Here is a 17526-nt window from a genome sequence, read left to right as displayed (position 1 = left end):
ATAAACAATTAGAAATGTTTTCAATATGGAGCACCTTATATACAGTATACTTCTTTAAGAGCCTAACTTGCGATAATAGTAACTGTTCTTAATACAGAAGATTTTTTTTGTGCTACTTGATTTTTTCAATAAGACAATAACAAGGTATTACAATTTCATGAGCAACATCTAGTTCTTAGGTTTGGAATTGATGTGAAACACTTAACATTTGCTTGAAGCCGTGCATGATAAAAAGAATGCCTTTTGGGCTGGAATCTGAGTAAATTAATCTAGCTAAAGAAAATTTACCCCACCATTGTGTGAAGAGCTGGGCTCCACTGTCGCAAACAGTTAAAGAGTTCGAGAGCACAGCAAACAACCTTCCTGTCATTTCTTCAAGAGCCATGCTTCATTTTAAATTGAACACATGGGCACACACTGGAGGGCCTGGAGGTTTTAAGGTTTTCTGTCTACCTGAGCTGTTAATTACCTGATTGAACTAGTTATTTACTTTATCAGACAACTTGAAGGCTCTACTTCTTGTTGAGAAGCTGCAGATTTAAAGAGATCTAGGAAACATACTGGACATCAGCTCTTGAGGACAAACTGCTCCATGACCAAAGGCAGAAGCAAAAACCTTACAAGATGGGTTTTTGTACTGTCTGCATTTTTTTGTTTCAAAGCACGTTTTCTTTTCCATGGTTTAATTGTTTAAACATTGTGACGAAGAGATGTCCACACAAGCCTAAGTCCTCTCTTCTCTATTTTATTATCATTAATAATAATGGCATTTGGATTATATTACAGTGCTGCTTTTACAGTAAATGTTTTTTTATGTTTAGACATACGGTTTGAATAATGAAGTTATTAAACTTTAATAAAGTTACAGATACGTTATTTAAATATAATCATAAGATGATTGTTTCTCAATGTATTATGTTATATTGAGAAGCTATTGGAAAATGTTGCTGCATTTTGTATGATCTTCATGCAGTTCTTTACTTCTGCTTTCTGACATCTTTATTAACCACATACATTTATGTATAAAAGCATTAACTATCCAGGTGTTCATACTGTACATGTTGCTGATGATGTGGAAATCCAGATAGCATGTTAGGTGTGAGATGTACTGTATGGATAGATTGGGGAACAAATCAATATTTGTAATTTGTTTCAGGTCTGTACAGTTTAGTTTTAACCACCCATTTGGAAGCAGCGGTGACTGGAAACAGAATGTTTCCTCACAGGATTTTGTGTAAGATGGAAAATGAATCTGTGTTATTGTAGAAGAGTGACTGACAGCATGTTGTCTGAAAATGTGAGCAGAAATTCTTCCATCTTTAATTCTCTGGTGAACATTACAGGACTTAAAGCTGCATATTTCTGCTTAATCCACATTGCTGTTCCTCCGATGTCTTCCAGTAGAAGTGAATGATTTTATTTTTTTCTGCAACTGTTGTGATTTAATTATCTAAATTAGACAAATGCTCATGCTTATAATCCTCTCACATTCAAAACGAGCTCGAATAATTTTATAGAAAGGTGGGGTTAGGAGAACGCACTCCTGCAATTTGTAATCGCATTGAGGTGCTAAAATAATAAATTTGTTTCTGTTGAAGTGAATGGCAGACTGTTGTTAAATAGCTGCTTTTCTGTTAAAACGGGATTTAGTAACTACAATATACATAATGCACTGTCAGGTTTGTGAAGTGTTTCAGATTCTTAAATGGCCCTGAAATGGTCTGCTCTGCAAATTGCATGTCCTGGTATTTTATTAAATGAGACAGCCTAAGGGTTCAGTACAACATGATAATACCATTATTATTATCAGAAGCATGCTTATTTGATTACATATTGTGTTTCCTGCATATATTAGTTTAAAGTATTTCTGTGTGATTCATAATCCTCACAGTGTTTCATGGAAGGAAATTTAAACTCTACGTTTGAGCATTTTTAATGAAAATGTTAAAAGATACTTTCAGTCTGTGTGGCATGGTGTCAGAGTCATTAGCATTGCTGCCTTGCAGCACTGGGGCCCTGGGGTGCTACCTGTGTGGTTTGTATGTTCTCCCTGTGTTTGTGAGTGTTTCCTCCGGATGTACTGGTTTCTTCCTCCAGTCTAAAAACATACTGGTAGGTTATTTGGCTTTTGGGAAACCTGGCTCTAGCGGAGGTGTGAGTCTGTGTGTCTGCCCTGTGATGGATTGGTGTCCTGTGTACCCCATCTTGTGCCCGTTGATAGGGGGTTGGAAAATGTGTGGATCGATAAACACACCGTCTGCAACCAAACCTTTATCTCCAACCCCCTTTCTTGTCTCAGCACCTACTTGTGTTGATGTATACTGTAAATACAGTTCACTGAAGAAAACAAGGACAGTTTTGAACAGACACATTCTTTTTCCCTGCTGTGTGCACCCAACAGAAAATGACAAAATGCTGCAGTAACATTACAGATTGATCCAAACTATTACCCTGTCATCTCTGAAGACCCTTTCCTAAGGGACCTTTGTCCAGAGAATTTTCTTCCATTAATCAGCAATGTCTTATAAGTTGTTAACTTTTGTGTTTATTTTATACCTTTTTATGATGTTTGGTTTATAATAATCCACCCATCCCTTTTCCAACCACTTCTTTCAATTCAGGGAGGGTGGGACCTAACCCAGAAAGCAATGGGCACAGGGCAGGCTACACTCTGGATGAGATGCCAGCCCATTGCAGTAAAAAATAAGACAAGTGTCTGTTAGGTGAATTTATTTTCTATCTGAAGTTCTAGAACCATTTTAGTTTTGTTCTTGGCTGCAAGTGTTTCTCTAGCCAAAGATAGGCCTCAATCATAAAACACAGGGAACAGATTTTTTAAAAATTATCTGGCACTTGCTGAAATATATGATTAGATCCTTTATTATACAGAATTCCTTTTACACTGAATTCACACTACCTTCCATTGTGATTTAAAGGGCAAGAAGAAGAATTGTGGTAGGCATTTTTAATCCCCTTCATCATTGCTCGTGTGTTTAATGTCTTATGACAAGGGGGATGTGAAGTCCTACTTTTGAAATCTTGCATCATTTATTCTTCTGTAGTGTGCTCACTGGCATGCATTTCCACATTCTTCTATCGGCTCGGGCTTCAGAAATGCATCTTAGCTGACCTTTTCTTGAAAACTGGGGATTATTCTGGGTCAGTTTTCCTTAAAGGGCTATGATGTTTTGAATCAAACTGAGAAGGGATTTGGAAAGGAGTTCCCATGGACTAATTCTTCAATTCCCTTATCCTTCTCATGGGAAGGGGCTGCTTGTGATGCCCAGATTATACTCATTCTTAATTCCTCCAAGCCTGCTGTACAGTATGTTTAAACTATGCTACTAAAATGTATGTGTTTAGGATATTGTATATACAGGATGTGTTTGTGGAAAAGTATGTTACAGTTTTTTATTAAAACAACTGGAATCATTCAACTTTGAGTGGCATTTCACTGTCTGAATTCTAATTTTGGTAACATCCATGAAAGCAGCATTTTAACTTCAAAGGCTCAGAATCTTGCTTTCATTAGAACTATGCTAATCTGCTATTGTAGTGTTTGATGAACCAGCCATTTGCGTTGGTGGTAAAGCTGCCAGCAGCAAAGAGGACTACCTGCACAACAGCTGAGATCAGAGGGAGCTGTTCTTAGCCCCCTCTGATCAGAGGACTGCCCTGGAGGGCCTGAGATCCTTGCATGGTATTTTAGCTGGCTCCCTGCAGAGACCTAACTGTCTCTCAAATCTGTATCCTATTTGCTGCATATCAGAAACGTGTTGTAGACATGTTTATAAAGCTTTGAACCTGCAACCTTGCAGGTGTTGCTGTGAACAATCTAAATTATAGGGGTTTAATTTATCTTTTTTAAAGACGGCAGGCAGTGTTTTTATGAGACATTAACCTTATAGGAATATTGGAAATCATTGCTGAAGATTACATTTTGGTAACTGTGTTTAAGTCACACTCTAATGTTAAATATCTTCAGTTTAAACATAATTCACCCAGCCTTCTGCAATTGGTAATGAACGATCACCGCTAAACCCAACTTGTTCCTCTGAACAGCATTTCATGCATGGCACGCATTTTGCTGACTTAAGGTTCAGCTCTATTGAAATTGATTTTGTTAACAAGCTGCCCATAAGCTGTTTTTTTAAACATACAGACTTACGCAAACAAAATATTAAAATGTATGAGACTTGTTAACTCATCCAGATTATAAATTGAATTCCATTGCCAGTTTTGTAAGATGGCTTTTGAAGGTCAAAAAACCTCTCCAAGATAACCTACACGATGAGTGTTGTCAGGGATCATGGCTCTGCCAGATCTCTCCACAGTTTGTTCAGTCAGTGGGTTGACGTACAGGTAAATATAAGCAAACTGGAATTCCATTCATGATCCCTATTGTAAGCAGTTGACCACTTGTGGGATAAATTTGCGCAGCTCTGCAGCATCTTGCTAATGTGCATCAGGTATGTAGCATTTGATGGAATTCAAGATGTGTGAGCAAGAAAATGGAAGTATTTCTATTTAGGATGTTGGGGAAAAGAAAGTCTCAGCCCCTTGCTTGCATTATGGGAATATGTTTTTTTTTTTTAAAGTCACGATATACAGTATTTTTGACGTTTTGCATTGCAACAAATCTGTGTTCTTAAAAAGGCTTTATTTTTAGGTGCTGTCACAAATATACAGCTCATAGTCAGAACTTGAAAAGTTAGAAAGAATCAGCATTGAGGAGAGCATTTCAAACAATAAAAGTAAAATGTAAACGTAACTTGTAAAACTTCCAATTTACATCACAAAATAGACGAGGACAGCATCGTGTTCAGAACCAGACTACAAACCTTCCGGTGACATATTGTGGCCTTATTACACTGTAAAGAAGAGGACTTCTTTACAGTTTTAATTTAATATTGCTTTCGATTTCAAGATGGTTTTCTCGACAAATACTACTTGTTAACTCTGCATGCAGATCACGTTGGAACGTTTCTATGGCGAAATGTCTGCTGCACAGCCTGTACTTATTCGCTCGCACATCACATTATATTACTAGTCATTACGGTGACTAGTTGAGCAGGGGGGACGCATCATATCGTAATTCGTGGGAACTTGAACGCGAGTTTGCAACATGTCAATTGATAGTACTTTCACAAAGTTCTCAATTTTGTGTTTAATTCGAAATCTGTAACGTCAATGAATTGCTTTTGTTACCGAGATTTAATAACTAGTCTAAGAAACTGGGACTTCCAGGTCTTACATTAACCCGCGTTAAATGTATTGAACCTTTTAAGGTTTTAGTAGCAAGTTAATCTTCATGACCCGTTCATAGCGGACTATAATCTTCTAATGTTATAATCTTATTTTACTATTAATTCTTAAGCAATTAATCATTTTATTCTTCATCTTCTGCATTATACCTTCTCTGCTTTGTATCTTCCCCGTTAAGTTAAATCACTTTTCTTGTGGCACTGTTACAATACGGTTACCCATGAAATCATGAAACTTTGTTGGAGAAGCCATGTTTATTTATGTACATTGCCTTGCGTTAAAAAAAAAAAGTGAGCTAATCATCCAGATAATTTCACCCTAGGCAGGCTAGATTTTGTAGATTTTGAAGTATTTAACACACAATTACAGAGTGGCCATTTACAGGCTACAGTACATATTGCAGACCAAAAAACATCGAATTGAAATAGTGGGCTAAGAAAAAGAGGGTTATTAAGGCAACAGCTGATAGAACATTTTTTTGATGACAGGGAATACAGGGCAGTGAGACAGTGATCACAGGAGTGATGTGTAGGCTGTTTAAATATGTAAAATGCTGCAGCATGAAGGCAGTGATCAAAGACTGGTTTATTTCCCATGGTGAAGTGGTCTTGAAAGCCAGATACTCTTTGGAAAAGCTTTCAGTGCTTTGCATTACAGTCTAAAACAATGTATAATTGATTTCATTCTTGTCTTTATATGCCTTTTTATGATCTCCTACATCTTTATGTGTCTTTCTACACCTTTACGCTCTCTTAGATCTAACTGAAGGTTATATAATAAACACCTAAAGCCCTACAGTGAATGAAATCCAAAAAGCTTCTGATTGATAAGGGTGGATCCGCATGTTTAACAGTGTATTGTGTGTAGACATTTGGGGAAGGGGGGGTGAACAGCAGAATTATGTAAAAGGGAACTGTTTAAAGATGCCACACTTTGTACCATCACAGATGAGACACAATTCTGCCTTTGTAGTGCTGATGACAGTTATTAGCCATTGACTAGATAGTCATCAGGTTTCAGTTTTTCATTATGCAAATTTAATTACAAACTGTCATAATAATAATAATAATAATAATAATAATAATAATAATAATAATTAAAACCCTACTATACAGCTTAATGAGTAATAACTGCACTTGTTTTTTATATTTTTAATATTTTTTTGATTGTGACAATATAATGAAATATACTCGATAACTGCGATAACATTCTGTCCTATTATCAGTTCAATACACTTCTTCAAAAGATACCATTGTGTTTAGCTGTCAGTTTTATATTGTGGTTTGGTTAATACATATACTGTACACGTGGAGAAAGTGTCCCTTTCATCAGCATTGCTGTGCTTCAGTGCCTAGCAAAAATACAAAGAAACAATGTGCATCCCTAATTTGCTTTATTTAGCACTTTGTGTTGTGTGCAGTGAAACTGGGAGTTATAGGGGTATTGTAACGGTGTCTAGGCAACAGAAGGAATACTGAATACTGATCAGATAACAAAATATAAGAATACAGTCTCTGGTGAAGATGAATCCTTTCTTACTACAGTAGGTGCTGTTTCACACTCATGCACTTGGTGCAGAGTGAAAGAATTGTCGCCCTTTCAGAACGCAAAATCTGAGACAGGGGGGTCCATGCAAGTCCGTCAGAGTGCAGGAGGAGCTCTGGGATCGTGGGTTCGAGCCTGGGCTGTCTCTCTAGCTGACTGGGATTCCCCAGGTCGTCGCACAGAATTGGTAGACCTCTGCCAGCGTAGGATGGGGAGAAGGCAGGGGCTCCTGTGACCCGCTGGGCTCCTGGAGCCCGGCAGTGAGACAGGCACCACTTGTCCAATCTGCGAGGCAAGATCGTGAAGGCTGGAGGGCATGGAAAATAAGCAGCTCTAACAGGTGTGCATCGTAGCTCCTTCTCCACCTGCAGGTAGAGGAATTGATATTGAAAAGCTTAAACAAGTGAGGATCCCAAACTGGGACATGCTTCTTGGATTATTTCTAGTGTCTTAAAATGTTAGAATTTTAATGTTTTAAAAATAGGCTGTTGTCCCCTTGAGTAAGGAATTTCACTAAGAACTGCTGCAGTAAATTATCTGCTATACAAACGCATCTCTAGGTTGTCATTGTAAATATGAATTTCTTCTCAATTGACCTATCTGGTTAAAGGATAAATTGTGGCATTTTTTTTTAAACAGAAATTAGAAAAAAGCTAATACTGTCTTCTGGTGTAATTGAAGAATTTGTTTGATGTTCACACATCTGAAACTTTGTTTGAAGTACTTCAGTTACTTAGGAGTCAGAGTAGGTCAAATCACAGTTGAATAGTAATCCAAAATTATCGACCCAAGGCTCCACTGTGATTTCTGCCTAAGAAGAGAAGCTAAAAGCTCTATCCCTGAATGAATTTGTATTTCTGAAATCAATTAAAATTGATCTACCTCTTAGACACACTTTACATTATATGTTTTGCTAATGTGAGGTGTATTATTACACTTTAAACACAGGCTGGTGCAGATCTGAGTTGAAATCAATGCTATCGTATACGAGACATGCTGTCTGGGAGCTAAACATTGGAAAAGCCATTTAAAAAATGACAATTGTCTTGTTCCTTTTTTGAGTGTATAATTATTATAATCTTAAGTCTGATCTATATTGCTAATGATGACCATTACAAAGGCTCTAATCTTCAGCTACAGCTGAACCTACTTGACGCTGTCCTAATTTCAGTTTATGGATTAGAACCTGATTTTGAAGTTGTGGTTTCTGCCAGGAATGGCCTCTCTTTCTCTCTAGTTATTGCTTCTCCAATTAATGCTTGCTGCCTAATTGCCTTTTCTTTCCTGATTTTACATTGAAAAGGATGAGCTACAAAGCCCCATTTATTTAATATGATGGAAAAAAAAGACACACAGTACAATTTTGCCAGGGAGAAGTGTACTGTAGGCAACGCCGTGTAGTTCTGTAATGTTGCCATAGAATTACATGATTCTCTTTGTGGAAAATAACCAAAGAAATGTGACTAAAATTGTAATGAAGTTATTACATTCTTAAAGCTATAATTAAGGAGCAAATGAGATGCTAGATTGCTTACCCTAATTTGTGGGTTACTCAGCATGTACTCTTTTTTAATCCATTTGTTATATCTGGCTATTTAATTGTGTCATTGATCGGAACTCGGCACCAGCAGTAAATGTGTAGTTAAATGAAATTAAAGTCCTTATATTGAGAAGTAGTTGTCAAGAATATAATGAGATTAAAGAGCCCCTTTTTATATTTCAGTTTTTCCATTTTTGGGGGGAGGGATGGGGGCAGTAAAGGATTTTTCTGGTTAGGATTATTCCACTAAAGGATTCTGTGGGTTAAAGTTCAGAATTGATCACAAGTTTCCTTACGGCACAACAATACACTAACTTTATTCATTAGTAGTTCACGAAATGAGCATTAATGTAAAATTCAAATGTCCCAGTATTGTCCCAATAAATGAATCTTAAAAATATTTAAAAATCGCTTTAATGAGATCTATGAATAAGACACTGTGATTAAGGCATTTGTTTCTTAAGACTATGAGAGAATGGTTACAAACTACAGTATAGATTGCCTTTGGCATTAGATAACTTATTGGTCCACGAATCTAATCTATTCCTAAAGAGGAAACAACATTATACTGTAGCTCGTTCCATAGACCCACAGTCTTTTAGTGAATGTAAAAAATGTAAAGTGAGAAGTTCTCAGATTTTAATGCACTTCCACATAGTTTCCAGCTGTGTTTTATGGTTTACTGTTTCACTGTTCATTCTGATGTAGATGTGTATATCTGCATCCACCAGCTTAACTTTTTCAATGCCTTTAAGGGTTTTAAAAGCGTGTTTTGGGTCTCCTCTTAATTTTTCATAATCAAGAATAAAAAGGTTCAGTTCCTTTATCCTGTCAGTGTAAAACGTTCCCTTAAGCCAAAATGTATTTGGCTGCTCTTATGATTCCAGAGCAGCAATATCTCTTCTCTAATGTGGTGACAAAACTAGACCTTACTGGTGTGTTATACTGTTACAACAATGCTTGATTTAAATTCAACTAATTTGACTATGTCTCCTACCATTTTGTTTGCCTTTTTTATTGCTTCTCTACATTGTTTTGAAGATGTTAATCATCTGTCAACACGAACACCTGAATCTGCTCATTAATAGCCTCTTCCAGCTATTTCTCATTTTGTTTTTCCAATTTCTTTTTACTGCCTGCATGCAAAGCTTACCACTTGGCTGCATTAAACATCATCTAATAGTTGTTTGACAAGAATTATATCAATGTCTTTTAAAATTCATTTGCTCTTGTGTTTGCTAATCCTTCTATTGTAGTTTTATCTGCAAACCCGACTAGTTTTCATTTCTTTTCTGACATCTAGTTTATTGATATAAATTAGGAAGAGTGGTGTTTCCAGTTCAGATTCCTGTGATGCTACATTACAGTCAGCATCCCAATTTGAGCATTCGCCCTGAACTGTACTCTCCATTTTCTATTTTTATTAATCAATTCTCAAACCAAATTCACACATTTCTGTGAAGGATTAGTGCCTCTAATGTCAGAACTAATCTTTAAGATATCTGTATGAATAAAATCTCCTCAAGAAACATTTGATGCCCAGGCCCTTCAATGAACAAAGAAAAAAGAATGATATACTTAAACTCAGATTCATAAACTAAGTTTAAATCAGAATTGAAGTTCACAAACACATGCACTTTATGATACTTAAACAAAATGCAGTCATTGATGTGAAATATTATATATGAATAGGACTTATGATGATGTATCTGTATAAATAAAGATTAATTTTATTCTGCTCTAACATTTAGAACAAAATATACATCTTAAGATGTATCAGTTAGTTGTAGACCGTTAGGTATCAGAAATATGCAATTAGTTTTCATTTTGTTAACTGATAAAAAAACAAAACGATTACATTACAGTATATTTATTGTAAATTATTTTACAATATAATGATTTAATCTTTGTTTTTAATGACAAACCAAAATAAGCACACAGATACACACATAATTCTTTAGGAATTCTGAAATAGTATTATATAAAGGGACAACAATCAAAACCCAACCTGCTTTATGATTACAATCGATATAAGCTATCAAGACTTTGGGGAATGTTATAGACAATCATTTTTTCAACAGCTTGCATTTTTCCAGAAGCTTGAGACATTTATTGTAATAATAACAATTACAATAAACAATTTCATTATTCACTTAAAATAACCCTGAGAGTAATACATGAAGTAGTACAGTATATCAGTAAAAGTATTATTAAATCATGAGTGTTTGATGAACTGGCTTTCTAGGTGAGTTTGCCTTGAATATTCTTGAATGATGACATTATATTGACTTATGACTCAAACTTGTTTCACGATTGATTCATTTACAGATGAAACATTCTTTAATTGATTGTTTGAGCTCTACATGGCCACTAATTAAATATTTGAAATTAAATTATTTGAATTATTTCTACTTCTGCATAAGCAATAACTCCAGCAATAACCCCAAAGTTAGTTTAGCCTGGTTGCTGCTTCCAAGTTGAGCTTCTTTGACACAAATATATGTTTGCTGTAAGAGATCTTTAAATCACATTTTTTTTCCCTCGTGTGAAGTGGGAAAATGACTCCTACTCGTTGTATACACATGAGAAACTTTTGAACAATGGATTCTTACACTGAAAGTACAGTAACATTGCTTGGATGGGAAAAAGATATCAGCCACTCTGAACTATTTATCATGAAAACTCAGTAAGGACATGGATTTCAGAGAAAAGTTAATGATCTGTTCTGCACTGTTGGTAGCTACTGCTTTACTCTTGAACTGAATGTGAGTGGAGCTATATACTGTTTTATTAAGGACTGATCATGCTACTGTATAAATGGGCAACATTATCAAACATTCTGGTCTTTCAGTTCTTGATTTGTTTCCAGTGTGGGGCAGTTGAAGTTTCAGAGGCTTGTTATCTCCATATGAATTAAAAAAAAACCAATATCACATAAATGATATTCTTATCGGTATGTTTTTCAGCCTTTCATGTAGTGTGAAGAAAGCCTCTTATAGTTAGGATAAAGTTTGAAATATAGACATTAATTCACAGCTCAATAGAAAATCTAATAAATATGTCTTGGACTCGACTCATTTTAATTTTAAATGTCGTGAATGGTGCTTAACCCAAGAATTCATTGTGATGCCTACCAGCCCATTTTGCAATGAGATTCATGTGGTGTAGCAGGAACAATCAAGTATTCAGGCCGCTTGCCATCTAGGAATTCAGGAATATAAAACAGTGCTACCTGCTGTAGACAAGATTACAGTTTTACACCAAAATCACTGCTCCGGGTGTCTTATTGCTGTTGCTAAAGAAATGACCCTGTTTGAAGCCAAAGATTATTGGAATAAAAGTGGCAGAGCTCTCTGAATTGCATTGACATTGGGTATTGATCTCTTCCATGTGGAGGACTGAGTTATCTGGGCGGTCTGTAGCGTGGCTGTGTGGGCGATGGAAATGAGCCTGGCAGTGTCTTACTGTGACAATGATAGGCATAAAAAGGCTCGTGAAGGTCTCTGTTATTTGTGTTCTCTTTAATCCTCTCTAAAATATTGCTGATATGGTAGAAGTAATAACACTCACAGTTATGGAGTTTTTAAAGTGTTGCATTCAAGACTGTCCCTTTTCATTTCTACAGTAAAAAATGTCTTCTGTCAATGTTCATTAAATAAATTGATGTTTGTATTCAGAAATTGTACTGGGATGCTTTTTTTCAGGCAAAAGAGATGCTGAAGGTATCTCTTCAGGTATTCAGTTCTGAAGGAATGCAAACTGTTGCCCCAGGCAATTCTGAAGAGGTTTCATTTATCTGTAATTAATGTTCCGAGATATATTGGAAAAATTTATTTTCAAAATCAAATTCTTTTTTTATTTTTTTGTTTGATCCTTCTAATTGGCATAATATCTGGATCTATCTGCTCATACATAATTAGATAAAAAAAACTTAAAACAGGAACAAAGATGAAAATATGAATTTAATTTCAAGGGTTAAAGTGACTGATCTTTTATAAGGAATTGTATATATAATTACATAAGGATTTATTTCACCGCCCATGTACACCAACAGTGTTTGGGGTACTTTACAGGGTGAAAAGAAAGAAAAAAATCTTAATAACAATTGACAGAAAAAAAGTAGCAAACGAATTCCTGACTAATTAGATGAGTTATTAACCTATATTTCAAAGGATTAAACAGAACACCCAGTAAAATTATATGAGGGTGTACTTTGTGGCTACTGCTTCCAAGTTGAAGGTAATTTAATAAGAGATGTAACTTTCCTGGCCTATCACTCCGTTTTTGGCCTATTTAAATGTAAAGAATTTTAACTGAACCAGGCCCGAATTTGGCTCACATAATCTGACAGAATCAAGATAGAGATGTAAAGCTGAATGTCATCAGCTAAATTAAAAATACACCCATCTCCTTATTTATTAACAAAATTCATTCCTAGAAAACTATTCAAAATGTGAAAATTTGTAGACAAGCACATAGTAATTCCCATGAATGTACAAATACATGTACAGTATATTCTTAATATAAAGCATCACTCAGTATTACTTATTTTTACCCTGACAAAGTAAGAAAACCTTTGCTTGTTTATGATGGTTACCCTATTTACCCTAGAAGAGAGATGAAGATAAACAGAGCAGGTGAATTAAGAACACAGCTGGACTTGGGAACAATGCTGTGGGAGGCAGGAGTGGGCGGTCATGCTATGCGGATGGTGTCTTTCATTCAGCTGTGAAGGATGTGTCTTCGTTGTAGTGAAAATCTCTTTGTCACCGAGGAAAGAAGTTGTATGAAAATGCATGCAATTCAAAAAACATACAGTAGATCCTTGAGATCAAATCTGCTAGTGAGTAGCATAGAATAGCACTTTCGCAGTGTTTGATCCACACTAGTCAATTTAAAAAGACAATTATCCCTTTAGGAAGTTTTGTCTCAAAAGACATGGGCTTCTTTTGATATCTGTTTAGTCTTTTAATTGTACTGTCCTGAAACGGTGTGAAATGCTGTACTGTATCAGACACCCTACTAAGGGTGATGGGGACTCAGGGTGTGAGCAGGTCTGGGCCCTTCCAGGTGAGGTCACTCACTGGCAAGCCCGCGACTGGGGCTCAATTCCCAGCAGGATTAAGCTTTTCCCCAAGATTATTCCAGTACCTTCTGCGTGATTGCTGCTTGTTTGCCACCTAGCAGGTCCCACTGCTTTTTAGTCCCCGTCTCTCCTCCGTTACATGGGAGGCATGAGTGTGCAATAGTGTTGTGACTGGAAGATGAATCACCCAGTGATGAATGAACAACACTTGTATTGACCTCCACTTTGTTCTTCTGCAGTTGGTGACAAACAGTAGGGACCCAAAGGAGTTAAACAGGTACAAAACAAAACCTTCCTGCCTATTGTTAATGTCAGATTGATAACTTTACAAGCCTGGTCTTCATTGTATTGCTATTGGGATTATGGCAGGTCTTGCAGTGCTGCTTTCCGGTAGTGAGAGTGTGCACTATGCATGTCCAATGGACGGCACTGAACTAGGGGGAACTTTGAAACTTATCTAGCTGTCATAAATAACTGATCATAAGTCACAATTCCAGGTTTCAAGATCCAATTTGAAATATTTTATAAATGAAGCATATTTCTAAAGTATTAATAAGATAACATACAGTACTGTACTGTGATAATAACCTACCTTTAATGTACATTAAGTGAATGTAGGCATAAAAACTCTACTCCAGACCAGAACATAGGTGATATTCTATCCCTAACCCTAGGGTTAGGTGCTTTGTATGCTTGTAATTTTTTTTACAACAGTTCATGACACCATTAATAATGTTAATAAATCATTGGAAATTAAGTCACCATAGTGCATGCAAACAGCTGTCCTGGAAATTTTAAAGAATGAATATCTGGTCCCTGAGGAATGAGGTGCACAGTGTAGTTAATGGATCTGAATCTCTCTGATTTGGTTCAGGTTTCAGAATCCTCACAAATAATAAAAGTCATTCTAAGCAGTCATTTTCAAAGTTGGATTTAGATAGACAAGACGAGAAAGTGATTTCAGGGCAGCCAATTCAATACAAATTCTAAAAGAAATCAGATGGCACCTTGGCTCGGATTTTGGCGATTTCATCTGTCACTCAGATTTTGAACAGTTTTGTTTGCTTTACTTGAACCGCCTTCAGATCACAGCTAAGTTTCTTACACAAGCATCTTACAAACCCTAAATCAACAGATTTTTCCAGGACAAATTCAGAGGATGCCAAAATGGAACAGCAGTGCGGGGGCAGGTAGTCGACTTCACGCACTCTGATACTCATGGCTGGCTCTTTCTTGGGATGCAGAAACGAATCTCGCTATTCCAAGAACCCTTTTGACCTTCAGAAGTGCCCCTAAAGGAAAATGAATGTCTGGGAACCTCAGTAGTTTAAGAATCTAATTTCATATCACTGTAGTAATAAAGGTTAAGAACAGAGCTACCATGTGGACAACAATGGAATACTCCCTGGACAGTCTAAAGCATCTCTGCTGTCTCAGTTTAGCAAGAAGCACATGTGACATGCAAATGCTTTAGGTAATCATGCTTACATTGATGTTACTTAATATCTCAAATCACATTTTGACTGTGATTTGATTTAGATTATAGACTAGTACAGACTTAACCTCATCAGAAGATCTAGTATCTTATGTAGAAAATTCCTTTGGCTCAATGTTGTAATCAAGTAAAAGTTGCTGCAGTTCCCCTATAATATTGTTTGTTCATTTAGCTATTAATCATTTAATCTGATTAAACGTCATTTCATCTGATTTGTCTCTGGTTTAAGATAGAAGTTTAAGTTAATAGAAATGACAGGGATTGAGATTGAGATTGAGAGGGGTTGGACTATAATTTTCAACCTATAATTGAATACCATGTTGGGGGATTGGCCAGTCCTGATTCTGGGCACAGAGAGCACCACATATAGGCCTCTCATACTGTAAGTCAATACTGTATTTAGAGACGCTTTGGAACAAAAATGGACGCCATGCTTGTTTTCACAGCTGGAACTGTCCATGCCTACAGTATGTTAATGAACCAATTGCTTACTAAAATGGAAAAACAGACTTTCAACTGTTAAAAGTCTTTATGAATTTATAATTGAAGATGACCTGTAAACAGTGCTGGATTCGGGCTTTTCAGTTTTATGCTTACTGTATAGGATCATGGATTCTGGTAAGAATCCAGTATGGATTTTGTATGCTGGATGCATTGTTTTCTTTGTATGTAGTGTATTTAATGTCATCTGTATGCATTGTTGATCAGACGTTTAGATTAGCCCTTGAGCTTGAATTGTTCAAGGACAATGAAGATTACAAGATTTCCTCTAATAAAGATGTTTCTCCCAGTATAATCCCATGAATTGATCGATATTTCTGCTTCACTAAGGGTTTACCAGACAGGAGCAGTTTAGAGATCAATTCTGCAGTTATTGTTCCCTATTTTCAATAATGAAGTAGGAAAGAACCTAGAGGTCTGTTTCATTGGCTGAGTAGTGCTTTAAAAGCAATGATTCCTGATTGTTTGAGAGAGACACTGGCTAAATATCAATTCACTACAGTTATGAAAACATTTAATTTTGCAGTTGTGTGCCATTAACGTCTAGACATGCAATAATTGTGTAACATGTAAGGTAAATGCATCTTACCAATATGTTTATTCAACCTTCCTTCTGTTTACTTTTTAGATAAATATGTTTTGTCAGCCATTCTTATTGTAAGGTTTTATTTAATACCAGGATATAAAACTAATTGTAATACATTTTCTCATTCGCAAGGACCATTGGAAAGATTATATAAAGTACTGTAGCATTAGGCTTTCTTTCTAAATTCTTTTTCAAAATGAAAATAATTGACAAACCTTTTGGGGGCTAAAAAATAGATTAAATGAACTTAACAAAACCAATAATGGTGATATGGTACCGAGGGAAGCATTATTTTGTGTTAAGATGTATTACTGTCCTAAGCCTAGATTTTACTGAGTAGAGATTGCACAGATGCTTACACAAATGTTCTGTGTTGTTATGGGGTATTCCTGGGTGCTTTAAAGACACACTGGCTGTCTCACTCTGTATTGGCTGTGTGTGCCCTGCATGAGTTGGTATAGGGTATAGTCATACCTTGCACCATGTGATTCTAGGATAGACTCCTGGTGCACACCATAGTGGCCAGGAATAAGCAACTTCCTGAAAATGTATCAGTGAAAATCACAAAGGAAAAAGAAAGATAATTCTAAGATTTTAGTTTAAAGTTAATGCATGTTTTTAATTTTGTTGTGTAATGCCCTGATTTAGAATGGGTTTCCTATTTTGTTTATTCAGTCTCCATATCTAACTGTGTAAACCTACCCTATTCTGACAGTTCAGACCAATGACTTTTAAATAATCCAGCCAGCAGACCAATGTACATGGAGATGGAGCTCATGTCTGCTTTCTTGTGTCTCAAGGGATATTATAGGCCATGCTGCAAGCTGGAATACACAAGAGTTTTAATCTAGGACATCAAAATAGCTTTTGAAGTATAAATGAATTGGAGCTGGAGTTAATTGTCAGGATCAAGGACACAACAATGGTTTGCATGACATCTGGAAAAAAAAAGCAGGTGAAAAGCTGTGTTGTGAATCTGTGCAATATATTATCTGTTCAGAATGTTACCTTCATGCTTTCGATTGCCTGTAAAAATCATTAATAAGAACTGTAATTGGATGCAGTACATTAGCTTAGGGTGCAGTAATTGCAAAGTACAGTGTTTGTAAATAGAGTATTTCACCTACAGTATGTTAAAGTATATCAGCAATGAAACGAGTTTAGAACAATATTGTTATAGTGCATTTAATATTAAGTGTGAAAAACAACTTGTTGCTTTCTTGAACATACTCCTAGTGCATTGAAACTAGACAATATACATAGTTTAAAAGTGTATGTAAAAATCTGTTACTATTTTTAAGTGGATATAATGTCGTTAGTATTTGCTTCCATATCATAATTGAGGAAAGAAATGGTGCAGCTTTTTAGGTCATTGAGTACAATAATTGTGCTCCCTGCAGTTGAAATATTAATAATAATGATAATAATTAAAGGATCTAAAAATAACGTCTTACTCGGAGAAAATCTCAGTGAAGCCAAATTACATAAAATATTTTCCCTGTTGGCTG

The 17526-nt window shown here is 36.0% G+C and overlaps 1 protein-coding gene across 3 annotated transcripts in view; it reads left to right on the top strand.

Moving 5' to 3' along the window:
• ajap1 (adherens junctions associated protein 1) overlaps positions 1 to 17526 on the top strand; it is a 51563-nt gene that overhangs the window by 7921 nt on the left and 26116 nt on the right. The window lies entirely within an intron of this gene.

The sequence above is a fragment of the Lepisosteus platostomus genome, chromosome 23 (assembly GCF_059453375.1).
Source record: "Lepisosteus platostomus isolate fLepPlt1 chromosome 23, fLepPlt1.hap1, whole genome shotgun sequence".
In the NCBI taxonomy this organism is placed as follows: domain Eukaryota; kingdom Metazoa; phylum Chordata; class Actinopteri; order Semionotiformes; family Lepisosteidae; genus Lepisosteus; species Lepisosteus platostomus.
Note: the sequence above shows the minus strand (reverse complement) of the source record. Positions and strands in the feature narration are given on the sequence as shown.